Below are 21,188 nucleotides of genomic sequence, written 5' to 3'. Positions count from 1 at the left end.
AATGATCACAGAAATCTTTTCAACCCTAAGCTCTGCTATGACTCTGTGGTAGGGTTTAGAACATGTGGGGCTGACTGAATGTAGGAATAAGCCCATACTCACAATAACTGCTGATTCTTTTGAATTTGCTGCAGTTTGTACTATGCTAAAACCTTATTGTTGGTGGGGTTTTTTTCTTTCTCATTTTTTCTCATTTAAAGGAACTTGGAAGAAAAATGTGAGAAGAAAATGTCATTCATTAGAAAAAGTTGTTGGTTTAAAGAAAACATGATGTTCCACTAACGCATTAACTTTATTTTAAATTGGCATAAAATTATTCATTCTGCAAGTTTTTCATTTTGTCAATCCCAGAAAAATTACAGGAAACAATTCAATGTCTTAATAATGTATGTACTACATAAAGGCTCAGAACATTATTGGCTCTGATGAAAGAATAACTAATGAAACATAACTCTTGTTTTTTGAGGGAACCTAAAGTAGAAAAGCTAAAAGACTGTTAGAAAGAGAAATGACCTTTGATTTTAAGAACATGTAATTCTGTTTGTTTTAAAAGAATACAAAATGCATCATTTTTCACTTTTTGGGTATTTATCTTGCCCTTTAAAGGCCAGCTGGAGAGTGGAGCTAAAGTTCATGCCTAAAATGAAATCTGAGTATCCAATATGAACCACACTTTCCCCTTGGCATTGATTGTGAAGCAGAAAAGATTAGGAAGCAACAACAACAACAAAAATCATCTGTACCTATTGCCAGTATAAAGAAACAATAGAGGTCACAGTATGCACACAGACACAGACACACACACACACACAGGCGCACACGCACACACACACACACACACACACACCTGTATTTAACAGGCCATGGATGTAGACTTGAAGCTTCTTACTACCTTCTGATTCCCACAGAGATAATTGGAAGACTGAGTATTGGGATGTTCAACACATAAAACACAATAATGAAAAGTTTTCTGGTAGCTCTATTATCTGTCTAAGTAAATGTAATGGAGGATATAGAAACCCATATTTTTGTCCTCCTCCCTCACTTGCTGTCTCAAGACAGTTCTGCCACTACAAGCTAGTCTTCCAAGAAAAAGCAGTTTAAGAAATATCTCACTCCTAATTTCTAAACAAAATTTTAAAAAGTCTTCATTATGTATACTCTACCAGGTAATTGTTAATAAAAATATTATTAGGAAAATCTGAGAAGATTTTTGAGGAGATCAGAAAATTACTTCCTGGAGCTCAGCAGACTCTAGTCATATCTTGACTTTCTGCTTTCAAATATAAGATGTTTCTCAACATACAGCTTTAATTTCTATTTTAAAAACATGCTTTGAAGAAGAGTTCCTAACTTAGCTTGGGAAAAAAATATTCTTGGATATATTTTATATTTAATCTTCAAAATGTGCTAACTTCTTGTGTTTCATTAAGTATTTTGAAATAGTAGCAGCAATAAGACAATTATATGTACTCCTAAGAATAAATAGTATGCTGACATACTCTAAAATGGAATATATGTACCTGAAAATTAAGAGTAGTTAGTACTGAATAATCAGAGAAGCAATTCCTTTAGGAGATGAAATTGTTTTCTGCAGCACAGTTATGAGACACTATGCTGATATGGATTACCAAATTTAATAAAAATATATGTATGATAAAGACTGTAATTCTGAAAATATTTTAAAAATTAAGTTATAGTTTAAAAATACAGTGTTTAGGCAGGAAATATCATTCACATACATATGAATAAGCAAATGCTATGCAATTTTAAAATTCCATCTAGTTCTACAAACTGTTTAACTGTTTGGACATGTGGAAAAAACTCAAACCCAAAAATTAGTTATAAATCACTTAAGACTATTCCAATTTCAATGCTTATTTAATTTGGTGTATGTACCAAATTATAATTATCAGTTGTAATGCAATGTTGAGATATAATTTCTGCTGCGGTGCAGCATTTATTAAGCACTTGGACAAGGAACCTTTTCTACTCTAAGAAATGAGCTGCTCACGCTGTAGCAATCATGACACCTGCATCTGCTTCACCCATCCTAATGCGGCCATAGCAGCACCAGAGAGCATGGGAGGTGCACAGAAGCCAGCTCTCATCTAGAAACAGTGTGCCTCTGCTAGCAAGGCACAGCGTGTAAGCTAACAAGCCCTGGCACTTTTCAGAGCTCAGTAGCTCAGGGGCAATGCTGCCTGAACATGCTATTCTGCTTCCATAGCCAGGCAAGTTCACCAGTGTGTCTCTGCACCATGCCCTGTGATGGATGCTTCTGCCAGTACAGGTATCTCTGACACTGTGACCCACTGGGCATGGTAAACATGCCATCATTTTTGGGGGCGCTTCACTGCGAAATAATTGCACGTTTATTTGAAGATGAGTAACTTTACCTTTTTCAAGAAAGAAGTGTGTCTCATAATCATAACCTGGCATCCAAAACTTTTATTCATTCATATCAACACTGGCATACATTTAAGGTTCAGCATCTGTAGCTAAGTTTAAAGGACTGTTTTTACCACCATCTTATATCCTTTTTTCCTAAAATTATGTGTTGTATGTGAGGTGTAATACCTGTCATGAAATTGAGACATAGAACATGAAGTGATCCTTAAAATTCTTTCCTCAAACCCTTGCACTAATGTTAGGTTTGCTGTGAATCTAGAAGGTCTGAATTAACTATTACATAAAATTCTTACTGGTAAATGCTTTAAAAATAATGCAGGATATGGGGAAAATCTTAAAGAATTGGACACTTCTTTTATTGAAGATATTTTACAGAAAGTCTACTAGAGATCCAGATTGAATTAAACAAAAGCAAGCAAGCTTGGTCCACTGAGTTTACTACTTATGTATATAATTGTAATTAGGCACACACATTGCTCTGAGACACATTTAATCAGTCTTTTAATGATCGATGCAAACAGTACAGTATTTCTTTAACTTCAGGGAAGTCTTCTGACATACTAACATCAATAATTAGAGGAGGTCAGAGCACAAGAAGTATTCCATATGACAGGAAGACATGCATAATTTATGGTGTAATACTACTGTAGATGTAGTCCTCCAAATTCTGTGTGGATGATAACCATACTAAGCTTGTATGGCTCTCCTGTTGCTAATATGAAGGTTGTGATTGTTTAGGAACTGAGGGTCATGCTTTTATTAAAAAATGAGTGACTGCCTTTCTTCTAATCATAGATGTGAATGGTTTCTTTGTTTTTCATGAACATTCACTTTCCTGTAAATAGAAAGCTTTTAGCTAAAATGTAAAATCATGATGAGAGTCAGAGACTAGAATTGGGAATGATACCGTCTTGCTAATTTTGAGGCTAAAACAAGTCACATATAATGGACCTAATACCTGACCACTTTCTTTTGGAGATCAACACATAAAATCTGCATTTTAAAATTAGTCACAGAAACCAAGTAAAAAGAAATTCTGTGTGCATCAGAAGAAAAAAATTAGTCTTACTGCCATTAATGGAAGAAATACATGTTTTCAGTGGTATGGACATGTCCATCTCTTTCTGTAAATGTTCTGAAATAGTGTAATTAAAAAGAAGGTAGCAGGAAAAAGGGAAGAAAGAGAAGGCCTAGGTAATGACAGAAAAAGCTGCTTGTAAATGTGCATTAACTCTGGTCAACATTTTTTTCCCCTATGGCTCATAATTCAGTTTCAGGCAGCATTCCCAGCAGTAATGCTAAACAGGATGTGGTCCTGAGTGGCACCAGGAGAACAACCATGACGTCATGAAATCACTGCTGCTTTGGTCATTTCTCATTGATTCACCAAAAGACTAATACCCCTGAGCCTCAAAGCCAAGCTGTGCAGCACAAGGGATGCAGAGGTTAGTGTATTTCTGACCTCTCCTTACAAGAAGTTAAAACAAAGAGCATGAGATAAACACAGCATAGCGCATAACATTTTATGCTAATTGATTCTGAAATAATGCTAGATGTGAGACAGTCAGCTGTCCTCCCTTTTGGCCCCTCTGAAGTCAAACAAACCCAATTCCTGAAGTTTCACACCAGCAAGTTTTATTGAAATCCATCTTGAAACTGTCTTGGTTCCTTCCCTTCACTATTCACACTTCTGACCATTAAAAAGAAAAACACAGACACTAAACAAAACACCCACTAATTTTTGTTCTTTGTTCGAATTTGATCATTAATCTCTGCTTCATTTTATATCAAGATTATATCTTGCCAATTGTATTTTTCTAAGTGGTGTTGATCCCCTAAATGCATTTATAAATGGTACGTTTGTTCAGTATGTATGTAAAGGATTTTTTGGCGTCTCAGCCTTTATTTTAAATAGTTTAATAAGCTATTACCTTTTAGTCTTACTGAAGAGAGAGAATTTCTCCATTTTCCTGTATATGTTAAAGACTCTTTGACACTTTCATCTACTTCCTCTTTTTGGTCCACATATTTATGTGATAATGGTCAAAAACTCTTGGCAGACAATTGCACTTTGAAGGAATTGCTGGTTTATCTGAGTTACATAATTTAGGGGATAACTAATCCTAGTCCGGAGAAAGGAACATGTTTCATCTATCTTGCACTAAAATATTCCAAAACATGTTTAGAGATAGAATGTATGGATAGAGATTCATGAAGTGGAATGGAACATTGGATTTCCCAGTAATCGATCCTAGTAGTGAATTTTTTTTCAGTAAAAATTAACTGGTGCTCCATAGGAGCACTTTACACAATTTTTCGCACATTCAGAGTGAAAAATCAGAATGTAACACTTAGATTTGAATCTTTAGAAGGCACTTTTTATTGTTTAAGTACTTCCTTGCTCCTTTTGAAAACATTTAGCCTGATCCATACCAGCAACATTAACCTTTTCATGTTTACGGGATTTCAGAATACACTCTACATAAATGATACATCACTCCCTGCCCTTTTCCTCAGTTAATTAGATGCCAAATTGTTTTTTTGTCCAGAAAAAATATAAGACCCTAAAAAGGGTGAATAGGTCTTCTTCTCTAGTTGCTTGGTTTCATATTGTAGGGCTGGCAATTCTTCTCTCCTACATCAAGCAGACACTGTTAAATTGTTATGAAGAAATATTTAGTGAACTGCTCTTGAAAGTACTGCTCTTGTATCGTGCTTCATTGAACATTTTATCTCCTACAAAACTGGGACAAAGTGGTTACAGGGAGAAAAAAAGAATGGAAATCTGCATGAATAAATAGTGAAATCAGCACTAAATATATTATTAAGCAGTCTAATAATTATTAGTTTGGTAGCTGAGAAAAAGTCAGATGAACTAATGTATGTGATTACAGCAGGATAAAAAAATAATCCAATAGCAGCATCCAACTAGGGGAAACAATAAACTAAAACTTTAGGCATGTTATTAAGATGCACAGTGCCCACAGCAAGAGAACAGGACTTGCAACACTAATTGCTGGTGTCTAGACTATAATTTGGTTTTTAGTCCTTACAAGTTTAATCCATCCAAAAAAAGAAAATTGTAAATTAATGACAGGTTTAATAAAACTGGTATGGAATCAGTCCCAAACATGTTTAGATTCACAGCTTCAGCTAATTTTCCCTCATGTAAACAAAAAGGGAACATGTCAGTTTATTTCAAACCACAGGAAACTATGTATTTTGTTTTGTCATTACACTGTCAATGCCGAAGCAGTCCTTAAATGGAGCATTAATTCGATTTGCACTCATTTAAAGTATCTCCAGGTCTACTTTAGTGCTTTTATCCAGTTAATAAATGGCAGAACTCAAATCCCGGTATTCACTACAATAAGAGTTACACATTCCTACTTGAAGGAAAAATAGGGAAATTCTCATCCCACTGTGAGCTCAGCGCTACTTCTATGCAAGGAGGAAGGATTCACACTGAATTTAAATGTGGGCCAGGAGCACAGTCTCTCCCTTGGCTGTGTGGTCATATATTCAGGATGTAGCAATGAGAGTTAAAATGGCTGAAGACACAAGTTCCTGGTGCCGTTGTGCAGACGTAGACATGAAAAGGGGTTAGGTAAATGATCGCATGCTACACTACAGGGAGTATGGCTTAACGGGCTAATCAATAACAGAGGGAAGCACAAAACTTGCAGTTTGTTTTTGTTCTCGTGTACTTATTCGTATTTCAATTGACTTAGTGGTCTTTTCCAAGCATGATAAATCACAAGCCATTCCTTTTTAATGTATCAGTCTGAAGTACTTGCCTCCTCAGTTTCTAATAGATAAAACAGACTCCTGTGAATTTCAAGAAAAGAGACAACATCCTTTCTGTAGGATGGTGGTACATTTCAGAGAGTCTTTTTAAAAGGTGGATTTCCATTAACAATCCAGCTGATGACACAGGGAATAAACTATTGTGGCCTTTCATGTTTACAAAATTTTACTGTATTATTTTAAAGCAATATTGATAATTTGGTTCCTCTTATTTTAGCAATCGATGAAAAGTTTTTATAATTTCATTCTAGGATAGTCAAGTTCGTTCAAATTACAGATGACTACAGTGTAAGAATTCTTTTAAAAGATTCATAATTCCAATTTATTTTACACAGAAATGTTTGTACTGTTTTTATATGTAAAAGTAATTCACTTGAAAACTCTTGCAAATCTTTTTATCTGAACTGGAAATATATCCTTTCTTGGCATTCCCAACTTTTTTTTAATTTTTTTTTAATAACACCTATAATAAGTTGTTCCCTCTGATCCAATAGAATTAGAATAAAAAATTTTTCTGTCTGGGAAAAATTCATTACTCATCACTCCACAATTTTTTAGGTCATCATCAAATGTTCTATGCAAAAAAAATGCTATAGAGAGCTATAGAGCTCTTGCTACTTCATGAACACATGGTAGGTATAAAATTACAGAAACTACTTGAAGAGTTTTTTCTCTTTGGTAGCTATTAGATAGCCCAGTTCTGTAATCTTGGGAGCCTAATAATTTCTCTAATAAATATTACCAGTTTTATCTATGAGCTTCTTTAATGTAGATTTGAATGTGAAAGTAGTAAGTAAATCAAATTATAAGTCTGATTCTGCCTTCTTAAATATTTGATGAAAGGTTTATGTCTCAGTGAATTGCAACAACTGCTTACCTTTTCTCAAAAATATTAACTTTTTTCAAGCCAAAAAAATCTCTTATGACTCATTGGGGTTGAAAAAGTCATGCCCATTCCTTTATCACTGTGCTGAGGTGTAAGAGCTTTAAATCTGAAAATGTTCTAAATAGAGCTCCTGAATATATCTTTTCCAATAATAGTTTCACTTAATGGCTTTCCATTAATTTCTAAGATGAAAAAAACTTTTAATCTGCATGAAATATGATAAACCTTACTTTGCTATTTATTTTATTAATATTTGTTAAGAATGTGCTACAGTATTAAATAATATAGTTTTCTTCTGAATATTGTTGATAGAACATGGCAAAAACAATGATTTAATTTAATAGAAAGATTAGATGATGTTTTCAATTCCAATTTTCAGTGTTTCACTTTATATAGGGGACAGCATTTTATTGCATGGGGCAGAGTTTCATATGATGCTATCATCAGTCATTTTATGGCTAAATAGTGTTGGTAAAGGTAAGTTTGTACTAGAAGTCTATAGGGCTCAGAAATCTGATTAATTCTACACAATCTTAACTCAAGAAGTAACCAGAAGAGATTAGTCTTGATCAGTAACCTACTAAATATTTTTCATAATTTCTAACGTCTTCTCAAGATAGACAACTAGGAAAGCTGGAAGAATCACATTTACTGTGGCACCCTAGTAATATGTGTTTTAAACACTGAAACTTCTGATTTATTAATTTATGGTGCCTTTTTAATTATTCATTCATTTTACCCATATATATATATTTGTGTGTGTGTTAATAGATACTATTTTGTTCTGGAACAATTAGAACTAAGTAAAAATAATTCAATGCATAGTAATAATTTGCATAGTAAAAAAAAAATCCCTCTTAAACAACTATCTTTGCTAATTCATGCACAGGCCAGACTTCCTATAGTGTTCCTATGATTTATAATTTTTATTGACTAAACTTCATAAAGTCTAAATCTAGATTTCAACCAGATAGAATAGAATTCCCCTCATCATACCATTGGCATAGTAATTTTGCTTGGATTCAGGAAAGATAAAAATTTCCTAGAAACCTGTCGGTTTTTATAAGATCCATGACTCAATGTTTTAAGTGACTTCATGGCTGCAACAGAAGTATGAAAGGTTTCATGTGTAGCAGGAAAATAAAAATGCATTACCTGGGAATAAAAATTCTCTGACATTTCACTAAAGCTTTGTGAAGAAATTTAAAACGTGCTTTAGAAAGACTGAACATTTTTTTGTCATGAAGGATCCCAAAATAAATTACTCCATAAGCATTATTTATGGGTCTTTTTGAAATAAATAATTAGATAAAGAGATTTCAACTGACAAATATAGTTGGTTATAGATTATTTTATATACTTTTCATAAGACTTCTGCCTTGGAAATACCAATATGTTCATAGGATACATTTTTTGCCTTCCCCTCTACAGAGTTCAGACTTCGAGTATGTCCTCCCTTCCAGATTTTTGTTATAACATTGTTACACAATATTGTTGTGTAATCAAAGATTGCTGCACTTTACGCATCTCAGCGTCCTTTGATCTCCAAAATCAGATTCTTCCTATATAATATGCACTTTACTGTAATAAATAAATTGCCTACTCTCAAGGGGAGCCACGTAGAAATAACTACTTCTGGAATTAACAGAGGGCCTTGCAGAATAAATAGTAAGTTGTCATGACCCTGAATTTCAGTTTACTGCACTGACATAAGTGTTGTTAAATTTTTTTCAATAATGTTGTTTAATTGGACTTAAAAATAAATTGTAAAAAAAAATATTTGTAAATATGTTTCCTTTCAATATTAGGCTACAAACCATCTTTCTCTGTGGATCTTGCTTTTGTAAAAACATGTTGTCCTACATTGCCCTGCGGACTATTTAATAATGAAGCTTTGGTTACAGTCTATAAATGTTTCTAAGCAACCACAACCCACTTTAAATATGCTAGTCAATTAGCTCTAGACACCCTGTTTCAGTCTTTGCCTCTGTTATTTCTTTCTCGCTTGAAACATAAAAGACAGAGAGATAGAGGGAATACTTTAAAATAATGCCTTGTATTGATCAAGGGTGATGCTGTTAAGAACACCTCTGCAGATAAACGCAGACCTTGGGCAGTGCCTGTCCAGGAGTATAGTGACATGTGTGCCCATCAATCCCTTATCAACATATAAGCCAGAAAGAACAGAAACTTATCTGGCTAATGCCAATAGGGAAAATAAAAATGAAAAAGAAAGACAGGTGTTGATGACTGCAGGAAGAATAGCTTCTCCCATGTTCTCTTCTGGTTTTTTTTTTAATATTTACTTCTTTCCACTTTAAGAAAAAAACAAGCCAAGCAAAAAAAAAAAAACAAAACACCAAAACAAAACAAAAGATGAAAAGCGTATGAGTCTCCCACTTAAAAAAAACCCCAATTCTTAGACATTTTCATAAGAGAAGACTTTAAATAATTATTTTTCTATTCAAACATATAACACCAGTTGAATTTTGAACACAGAGGTATTTCTTAGTTAAATTGCCTAATCCCATTAATTTGTTATCTTTATTTTTGTCTTGCCATAATCATAAATTCCAGTTTTTTCCTAGAAGCACAACAACCTTTCTTACTTGGTATGTTCAGTTTTCCTTATTATCTTTAATGCTTTTCACTTCATATTATTGTCTGTAAACATCTTGGGGAGGAATATCTGAGAAGAAAATTCTGACTTCATTTCACTAAATCTCTTATGGTTTAGAATATCTCCCTCCACTGAGGCTGGTACAGAACATGGTTTGTATTTGCTGGGATTATGCAATATGATTTACCTAAGCAAAGATGAATTCTGCTGGAACTTCATACCTAACAACAAGTTTTTTCTGGACTTCTGGTATTGTCACTGTCATTTAACACAAGACTGAGAGTGAAATAAACCATAAAAAATCCATAAAAACAGGGAGGCTAGAGAGAGGCTAAGGTGTGTGTCTGGTAACTTATTTAACTCCCTAGCTATATTTTTTTGTTGCTTTCCAGTTGGTATCATATTCTATAAGCAGTAGCATAAAAGCAATAATGGTCAAATTTATAATGCAATAGTGCCCCTGAGTATCAAGTAGCTAATAAAGGAAATTTTGGCAAATGTTAGAACAGTACAATTTTATAGTCTTACTACCCTTAGGCATGTATTGACATGACTGATCCTTAGGGAGTTTCTGAAGCTAGAGGGATTATCAATGTATTTACATATTTATGGGATTTTTCTTCCTTGAGACTATGGCATATTTTTAATCCCAAATAACTTTCTGCGAGAAGTTTCAGATTTTCTCTACAAGCTGCATTTATTCTTAACTTTACTTCCATTTTTTCAGACTATGGTTTTAATACTGGAATAAAATATGAATAATTGGTTTCTTCTTTTACTTTTTACACCCCAGACATTATTTCTGTAAACTTCTCTGCGTCGGCAGTTTATATACAAGCACGAACGGGACGGGACTACTGATGGGTGTGTCGGAACCGTTTATTTTCCAGAATCTTTATAATACATAGTTTTGTCTATGCAAAGATCTGTCTTCGCTACAGCTTAACAAGGTGCATCAGCAATATCCATAACTCTGCTGCACTGAGGCCTGTCTGTCTTCCCACAGACCTGAAACTCTCTAACTTTATGGATTCCTACATTCTCTATGGTTTCCTCTGTTTATGTCTCTTCCAGATTGAAGCATGTTAGATATGTAGTCCTTACTCACATTAACTGATTTACTATTTTTGATCCTCCTATTTTGTCATGCTCCTCATCTTGCCCTCTTTTTCATGTTGCTTTATTTACTTTATAAACGAGCTATCTAACTCAGGATGAAAAATAATCACTTTCAAATTATGAGTGCTTGTGATATTAGGACTGCTTTTTTCAAGAAGTATAAATTCACATTTTCTGCATGCTAAATTTCACCTTACTCTTATTCATTCACAGAATCATCTTAGTATTCTTCTATATTTACCCACATATTATTAATTGTTCTCTAAATAGCTTAATAATCCCAGGTACATAAGTGTTATTATTCCCGCTAGCTTTTTCAGCTTTTTTGTCACGGTTTTAAGTTTAATAGGTTAAGGTGTGAAACTTGAAGATTACCTGTGATTACAGAAATAATTGAGCTTTTATGGTGTGACCAACACCACCAAATTTCCTTTACATTGTCATACATATATTTTATAGTATATAGAATGTAATATAAATTGCCAAACTTCCTGTACACGTATAAAATAATCACAATTTTTCTGTGATACTTTACATGTCATAAATCATTTATCACTGGGGACTGACATACTTCAGTTTATGCCCTACCTTACTCATTAAAAAGAGAGGTCAGGTCATATGTACCTATCAAACATATTACTTATACAAAGTAGGTAGAAAGAGTAATAAAAGTTGGCGCCCCTTTCTCCTATAGCTATACCTTGCAGAATATTTACAACAATCAGAGTATTGCTGTCCAGTCTTACTCAGCCTTTATAGGTAAGTATTATTCCTGGTACAAAAGCCAGTGTGAGATAGTACACAAAACAGAAGGCTAGAAATGCACAGTACCCTTTTTAGTTGCTGTTACTAATCATTCAATGCATTTACTAAATTTCCATTTAATTCATAGCACAATTTAGCAATCATGCTGAGGCAACCAGACTTTTTTTCCAAAACTGCAAAATCTGATCTATGATCTTACTCCCACACCTTAGGAGGTATCTATGCATTTATTACATAGTCTACTGATTCAATAATTATGTTCTATTTTATGACTAGGAGAAATTTGAATTTCAAACAGGAAACGCTTTCCAAGATTTAACAAAAATTGCTAATTAGAAAGATATTTGTGGTTTATAACAGGAAATCCAAACCAAAAGTATTTATAGGCCTTACAGGAAAAAGACAATGACGACTTAGAAAGTGAGTAGATGTGAAATCTTACTTTGAACCTTTGTAGATTTTTCTGCTGTCCACTGAATTTCTCACCTAAGGAAAAAAATAGGCAAAGTAAAGCTTTGTGAAATGAATAATAAATTATGTAGTTAGAGAATTTATACTAAAATTTGTCATAAGCAAGTTTATTTTTTATTAATTTTGAATCCAAGTGAAGAGAACATTCTTTACATTGAGTACTTAATCTCTAATAGGAAAAGAGTTCTATGCAATTAAAAAGTACACATACTTTATTAGATTTCATTCTATATAACAGTAAATCCATGTAATACAAAAGGCAAAAGAATTATCCTTCAAATTATGACTTACAAAAAAATGAACTCAATCTTTTTCAGTGGACTGAAATAGATATTCACTTTCATTGTGGGAAGAGAAACAGAAATAGATTTTATACTATGTTTAGATTTTTGAATGCAATCAATAAATATTTTCAATTTTAAATTAAGAACCCAATTCAATACTTAGTTAATGTGATGAAAAATTTACAGACACTCCCTCTAAGAGGTCTAAAGGCAGCTCTCAAAGGGAATTGCCTCTTAAAATGTGCTGCACTTTTCTAGTAAGCAGAACTATTTGCTTCCAAGGGATCTAACAATGATAGAGGATTTTTCAAGTTCAAGGCACTGGCAGAATGTCTTCAACTTAAATTTGTGTTCTGAAATTCTAGCTGAAGATTTTAAAACTAATATTCTGTGGCTTAATTAATTGAAAAACACTAGCAGAACCATTATTTATGATGGAGAAATAGAAAAGGATTTTTATGTGGGTTATGGTTTAGGGATGATGCTGCCCAATTTGATGTCTCCACTACGACTCTTCCAAACTAGACACCACTTGCTTTTTCCCCCTCTGCCTCCCATTTCCCCCTCCAGCTTGGAGTTGAGGATTGGAAGCACTAAAAGTGAAGATCATTAGTTGAGATAAGAATAGTTTACTAGAAACAGCAGTGAGAAAAAACAAAAAGCAACAACAGTCATATTAATAAAAGAAGTATACAAAAGAGAGAGTGATTCACATGCAAAAATGCTCACTATGGACCTGGAAACAATGAACAGTGGCAGATGATGCCACCACGGTGGTTTTTGACAGGAAGCCACACCCTTCTTTTTGGAAGCCGGACAGAGTCCTATCCCCCCATGCACAAAACTAGGGCAATGAGTTCGCAAATAGCACAGACGGGGTCTTCTCTTAATGAGAAATCTTTCTTTGGTTATGTTTTCCACAGCAGAGGATTTACTTATCCTCAGTTTTCTACTAAAATTTTTGTTGTTATCTTAGTCAGTCTTAAATGAACCTGGGTAGAGAGAAGAACTGTTACTTTAACAGTGATTTTGCTGAACGCATTTCTGAGGCAACCAAATTTTTTGAACTATTTATCTATTTCATGTAATTTACATAGAAACCAGCAGTTAATGGTTTTCCTTGGCAAACACACACATATTCCAGATTAGAATATTAAAAAATTAAAGTAATATTATAGGAACCTGGTCAGTGTATGTTGAAGCCTGTGGAGAGAAGTGAAACTGATGTTGTGTTCTTGCAGAAGGCCTCTTTATGTCCACCACAAGGCAATCAGGTCTTCCTGCCTTCTCTGGCTACCTCTACTCTCCCATCTTACAGGAATGGAGGATGGGCTGGCTTAGGTATACACCATCCTCCTGGACCTTGTGCTGGAACCTTGCCCATAGCTGGGAAACAGAGGGTAGATCCTATGTACACCATGCTGACTTATCTATCCCATACTGTGCTCACAAAAAAGAGTGAGCAGAAGAAATATGGTTAAAGCTAATTTTAATTCAGCTTACAGGACTACAGCAGGAGACACAAAAATGGAAGGAAGGTAATTCAAATCTAAGCATTTGTTCTCTGTGCAGCAGATGCCTCAGGGCCCAAGAGGAGACACTGCAACAATCAACACGTTTTTTTGTTCTTTTTCCCTTTGTACTTTCATTTTTGATGGAGGCATCTGTGCCAGGCCAAGCTCGATAGAATAGCTTCACTGTTTGTTCATTTTAATCTGGCCCTGATTCTTGCTCTGGTTCACAGATCCTGAAGATAATCTGATTTTATGTCTCCACAGTACTTTTACTGTATTTTTGAAGACACCCAAGGGAACAATATTCTAAACTGGTACTAACAATTTATTATGATACATTTTATTCTCTTATACTCAGGAGTTTTTTGTTGTTGTTGTTTGTTTTTTGTGTTTCGTTTTTTTTTCAATTTTATGAAAAGGCACTGGGAGGTGACCTTAGAGACAGAATATGTAAAAGTTGCTCTTCATGAAATATTGTTTGCAAGAGTGAAAAAAGCTCTTTGGGGAATGGGGAAACTGTGAATTTGTAGGGATGAGAAGAGTAAAAAAGCTAACACCACATCTAAGTAAATGTTTGGGGTATTTTTTTTTTTGTATATTATCTATTCAGGAAGCGTGTCAGCATGACTCTGGATTTCAATGCAGTTTCCATCCTCTTACCACATACTTCTAGGAGCTTTGTAGCAAAATGTATAATAAACAGTAGTTCCCATTTAAAGCTAAAAGAGAGGTTTTTACTTTAGGTGCTCCTTTCCTCAGTAATTTCAACAAAAGAGACAAAAATGTCAACCCTCCCTCCCCCTAACCTAAAGGGAGAATTTTGAAAATACTTAGATGAATGAATAATTTTTCACATGTGAATAGTCAAAGTGAAGTTCTACTGACAGGGTAAAAGACATAAATTATACATGATTTAGCTCCTTCAGTAAGCATTGAATGCAAGTGACCAACTGAGTGTTAAATATATTGAGCAAAGGAATGTCACTGTGCTCTAAGGCAATTTAGGACATGTATTTCCAAAAACATAACAATAAATAAAACAAGTGTATTTTAAGAAAGCTTCAGAGGAAAGGCATATTTTTAGAAAAGTAAATTACATATGCTACTGTTGAATAAATAAAGTATCTAATGGACAATCAGTGGGTACAACCTTTGTTGTACTTGAGAGATGAAATGTAATTAAGATAAATGAAGAATTGTCCTCTACTGGAAAGTTTTCTGTTCTGTTTGTAAGAATATTTTAAAAACATCATTTCAGGTCTTCCTGAGGACTTCCACTGCTGAAGAGATAGGGTTTTGAATTTGTCCTTTGTATGTCAACTTCATATGAAGTTCTTCCAGTGAACGATATAATGGTTTCCATTTCTCATTCTTCAGTCTTTGCTTTCCCTTCTTCTCATATTTCAATAATTCCCTCCCTCTCTCTACTCAGAGGAACCACCACTTAGAAATTGTTGGCTTTAGAGCAGACTGGTGTTTCCATTACTTTCCTTTTGGATTTTTTTTAATTAGTTTTTTTATTTTATTTCTTTTTCTTTTCTCTTATTTTAAGCCAGACACTGTCTTCAGTATCAAGGTACCTGTCTTCTTTAGCAGACCTCAAAATCCATTTTTCTTGGTCCATCTTTCAATGACAATCTTTCACAGAAAAGCCAGTTTCCCTCAATCTTTATAATTTTTTATTTTATTTATAAATGAAAAAGCCTAAATATGCAGTTTCTATTCAAGCAATATCTTATGCAGAAGCACTGCAACAAAGTCTTCAGCCTAGTACCAGTATTAGTTTTATCAGTCACAGCTCCACTGCTTTCAGTGGTATTGCACCTTTTGCCTGTTGGTCTACATATCAGTAAAATGTTTCCTCTGAGACAAAAGTAAGGAATATAGGAACATATTTTTATTTTTCATAATAGGTGATCAAGCAGCTGACTTTTTTTGTATTTCAGCAGAAGAAACAGCTTACTTAATGCAAATGCACAATTACACTGAGGGCTAGTACAGGATAAATGTGCCGCACATTTGGAACACGGTCTTTCTCAACAGTGATGCTATGAAACATTTATGAACACTGAAGTCTATACACATCAGCAAGCCTGCTAAAATTGAAAAGAGCTCCTTACTCATGCAAAAATAAGCAGATGCTTAAGTGTTTGCAGGAACAAGTTTTAATTTCTCTCCATGGGTATTGGAGAGATCCTCTGCACAGGGATGAACTTCAGTCAATAAAATGATTAACAACAGTAACACACACTGCAAGGAAGTGTATCCACTCCAGAAAAATTAATTTAAGTAGTGTTAGCTGGGGTCTGATCTGTGACATGTAAAACCTTAAATCTCTCAAGATATATTGCATTTTAGAACAATGTCTGCAAGTATTTTACAGCAATGACTCGTTTTCCTTTCTTGTGTAGAACACATCAAGACTTTTCCACCTACTAAAGGTTACTATTTTGTTAATTTCCTCAAAAAATATATTGCCCATGTTTTCCTTTTAAAAGGAAAGGAAATAATCTCTATTTACTTCTACATTTTCTTATCGTGCTATTTTCTCTGACTAATTTCTGGTGTTTTGATCTACCCCAAGTCTGGCTATTAGAAGAGAAATCTCAGAACTATTTTTGAATATTCTTACTAATTTGCAAAATGATTTGTAACTGAAGACACATGCATAAATAAATCTGTATCCTGATTTATTAATCTATCTTGACATTGCCATATTCATGATATCGGCATTTCAATATTTCATTTTGACTTTGAAAACTCATTAAATGCTTTTAAAAATCTGAATTACAATATTCACCATTCTTCTGTTAGTGTAGAGAAGTCATAGGATTGATTCCAAATTTACTGAATGCCATGGATGAATTTTCCTGAGCCCCATTATGTGGTTTGAATCAGTCCATTAACTAGCACCAGAAATTAATTTAAAATATGATTTTTATTTCATACCTATTCCAGAAACCTCTGTATAAATAATAGCTTTATAATTGTACTGTTATGAAAGCCTGAACCCTTTCTACCTATTTTTCCCCAAGGGAATAAACTGGTTACTCAGCCAATATAATTTCTTTCTAACATATTCTTAAAAGATAAATTAATCACATTAAATTTTTAATGTGCCCTCTCATTTCTGTATGTGGTGCTTGAACATCTCCGATTTCTATTTCTTATGATAAAATACTGTTTTATTGCGTCTTAACTTGTCTTTACAGCCAAAGAAGGGATTACAAGACACCTTTTGCTCATTTCTCATGAAAAAAATGATATGGAAAATGTTTATTTTTGGTATTCTGAAGCCAAAATAAATGTAAAAGGCTTACAAAAAGAACAAAGGTACCAGTGGGTTCTGTGGTAATAAGACATACTAAACTCTGACTTTGATTTCTTCATTAAGAATTCCAGTGTTAGGTTTCACAACATATTGAACAGTTCTGTTGATTATCTAAAGTTTGTGAAATCTGAAAATATATTTATATGTGCTCATAATTTTATATGCTCCTATGAGATATATACTTGCTATTTCATCTGGAAAACGTAACTTAATGTAGTAACATGATGTTAGGACACAACCAGGTATATTAAAATTTACACAGAACTCTAAAAATTTTTACAGAATTGCCATTCTAGAAATCACATTCTTGTCTGATACACTAACAGAATTTTCATGCCTCTGACTCAAAAAGAATAGCACACAAAGAGAATACAAGTAACTGAAAGATAATAATGTTGATAATGTACAATTTATTTCACCACATTTTGTCATATATTTTCTTGTTCAAGCAAGAGAGATTTTTAGGTTTTGAGTTAGTTTGGGTTTTGTTTTAGTGTTGGTGGTTTTTTGTTTTTGTTTTGTTGTTGTTGTTGTTGTTGTTGTTTTTCATTGTGCTTATTGTTGCTCTGAGGCTATTTTATAATCCAGAGGACCTTGTTTTTAATAAGCTGAAACTGAGTTTAGTTAAGTGGAAATACACCATGGGAAGTGAAGAAATTTCAAAACATGCCCATGACAACAATAAGAAATGTCCTCTGTGTCTAGTTGCTGAGGCAGAAAGGATATGTAGAAATAATTGTATATGCAGAAAAAATTGTATAACTTTACAATGTGCACATTGTATAAAAGAACATCACTTGCAGTTAAGATTTGGAACAGATCAGTGCTTCATGATGCCGTAAGATGAATAATATTACTTAGTGTGTGGTCAAGTGCTAAGTCACAACATTAAAGACTGATCAGCAAAACAACCAGAAAAGTCATTGTGTTTGTGGGTCAGATTACTTATATCCCTAAAATCTCAAGCTTCCTCTGATCATGTAAAATTATTTTGTTGCTTAAAAACCCATATGGAGACTAGACAGACTGTGTAAACAAAATTCAGCACTAAAAATTGAAAAAGGGACAAAGTTCATATCCAATGCAGCCCATTAAACTGCTGGGGGAAGGGGGAAGGAGGCCAGGGAAGAGAGGAACAGATAGTTTGTTATTGCAATTGAATAAGGAAACACATAGTAAAAATTGGAAGACACAAATAATACTAGTGAGCTTTGTGATCATTCACATTGCTTCCCTTTTCTTCTCCCTTTTTGTCACTTGAATTCTATGATATGCACAAATATATTCCAACTTAATCAATCTCCTTAAGATTGCAAAGTGGGATAATACTCCTTTAATTATTCACACATGGAGTCCAGAAGGCTCTTTAAACAGAAAAGTGAGAAATTTAACTATTTCAATATAGTGAGATACTTGTAGAAAACAAAATTTATACAATATGCTAACGCTTAGAGGAACCACTGCCAGACAATAATCCCCACAAGATCTGCTGCACTACAGATACAATAACAGCCAAAGTGGATATTTATCATAAGATACCGACCATGATTTTAGCTGATACTTCTCTACCAATGGGTAAGTAAATGGAATACCTATGAATGGGGATAAAATAGCAGTGGAGTCTTTCTGTTCCCTTCAGGGACAAATTATTTTGCCCTCAAATATTCCAGTAGAGGAATATGTAGGCCCTTATTATCAAAACAATATAAAGTCTTGCTTAGACAGGATACAAGAAGTTTGATGGATGAACACAATGATTTTTGTACATTTATAGTACTAATCAAAATTTCTGAAATAGCAGTTACATACTAGTATATATAAAGAAGTAGAAGAATAACATTAAATTGCAGCTGTACTGTCTTAATTTTCATGGCTTTTAAGCCATGAAATACTGCGTAGATTTAGAGCACTGCTGTGCAATATTGAATTCTGCCATTTATCTTAAACTAGAAATAAGTGAAACACTGAATATCATTAAAGTTAATAAGGGAATCATCTTAGTTGTTCTCAAGAGGTAATTTTGAACAGAAAAAAAAATCCAAAACTGAGTTTATATTCAGAGTTGCTAGGGAATTAAATGAAATGGTTGCCAAGGTGAAATAATATATGAAAATTCCTGACATACATTATCCAAAGGTTTCTGTAGTCTGATCTTCCATTTTGGCTCAATGTTACCAGCAGTTTGAATACGCACGTCCTGTTGCTAAGGACTGATGCTGTTGCCAGGTGAAAATGGCCCATATTAACCTGCCACAAATATCTAAATATGTTGATAGAAGTGTGCTGATAAAAGATAGGAGAAACATGTCTCGGAAAATTGGATGATCTATTATTTCTTATCCGTGACATAACAGTGAAGTGACTTTTCTTACTCTTTGTGCACATGAACTCTAACCCATAAAAGTATCAGTAAAGTACCCAACAATAATGATGATATTATTAAATGATCATTGTGTTCTATAGAATATAAATCTTAATCAGGCATTCAATGTAACCTATAAAATTGTTACTGAGGGGATGTAACTGAAGTCAGTGTGTAATTCAGACTAGCAAAGACATATGATCATTGCTTGTGGATCATGGATTCTTTCAAGCCATTCTTTCTTCTTAAATGTTATCAAATTTGAGCACCATTATCTCAAAGCAACTAAGAATGTGCTTGAAGTAAAATGATGAAATAGATACTTCGAATGAAAATGAACAGGTGTTTTAGTTGGTGTGTCACATAGGTAGCAGGTAGCTTTTTAAAATGCTGGCTAAATTGCAGTCTAATGCCTTTGTGGCAATTTGCATAGTATTGCCAATAATATTTTGTAGTATAATATTGCTTGTAAAATCTTAGTCATTTCAGGGAGCAGCTCCGTGTTTATCAATCAAATAAAGAAAGGAGATCAGCAGAAGCTGTCAGACAGAAATATCCACACAGGAGTGCTTGAGAAACAGTTACAGTATCCTGTCTTGGTAAAGACAACTACAGTACACTACATACATATAATTCTAGCTTTCATTTGTCAGTATTGAGTACAGAGCACTGACCTACATTACAGTACAGAAAAATGGATTGTATTTGATGAAATTACACATTTTGAGAAAATAGTTTACACAAGGGTTATGTGTAAATGGCAAAGTCACAGTGTTCAGCCGCAGTTTTCTCCCTCTTCAGGACGCTTCCTAAAAGACATTTAACCATCTTCTACATCTTTCAAGGCAGCTTTGTTCTTGCTTTTGCCAGATTTTAAAAGAGACTTGTAAAAAGTCACTTAAGAGTATGATATTTACAATCATCTGTTTGCTGTTCTACCCAAACTCAAAAGCAACTCTTGAAGTCACAAAAGCTAAGAAAGCACATGACTACTCTTCTGTTGTGGAAGTCTCTGTCTGTATGCTTAGCTTTGACTGACACATCATTTCTTCTCTGGACCTCAATCTATTTTCTGCCTCACTAAACTTACAAAACTCTGCATAAATTGTTCTTTTCAGCTTGTTCTGTAATCCTATGAATACACAGTCTTCCTGTTCATCCCTTCAGTCACCAAGTGCCAGCTGTTGGGTCCTGGAAACAGTTGTATTTATGTAAAATAAAAAAGTGGGGAAAAAAAAGTATTTGATCAGAAAGCTATGAAAACAACAAGAATGTGCTGAAATATTCAATCAGAATGTTTGAGTCAAGCAAAAGAAATTATTATGGTTTCCATCAATCAACATATAAACAAACTTAGACTAGATAAGTTTTACATGGAAAGATAAAACTCTGAGTGATTTCAGTCTATAAACTAATCCCTTTTTAATTGTTCTGTTGAGCATGAAACAGAGGTCATGCTGAGAAATTAAAAAAAAACACCTCTGTGGAATGAACATAAATTAATTGTCTTGATATATTCTGCCATATTGCATCTGTCAAAAATGTCCTTCTTTTTAATGGGAAACACACAACACCCCATGCGTGCCCCCATCATATTTTCACAAGTTATAAAGCATG

The 21,188-nt window shown here is 33.8% G+C and overlaps 1 protein-coding gene across 27 annotated transcripts in view; it reads right to left on the bottom strand.

Moving 5' to 3' along the window:
- Positions 1–21,188, bottom strand: part of PTPRD (protein tyrosine phosphatase receptor type D) — a 1,161,500-nt gene that overhangs the window by 441,963 nt on the left and 698,349 nt on the right. For all 27 annotated transcript variants that reach the window (XM_030968017.1, XM_030968045.1, XM_030968047.1 and 24 more), the window contains one exon: positions 12,052–12,095. The gene's annotated coding sequence lies outside the window, so the exon portion shown is untranslated. The remainder of the gene's footprint in view (positions 1–12,051; positions 12,096–21,188) is intronic.

Source organism: Camarhynchus parvulus, chromosome Z, assembly GCF_901933205.1.
Source record: "Camarhynchus parvulus chromosome Z, STF_HiC, whole genome shotgun sequence".
Lineage (NCBI taxonomy): Eukaryota > Metazoa > Chordata > Aves > Passeriformes > Thraupidae > Camarhynchus > Camarhynchus parvulus.
Note: the sequence above shows the minus strand (reverse complement) of the source record. Positions and strands in the feature narration are given on the sequence as shown.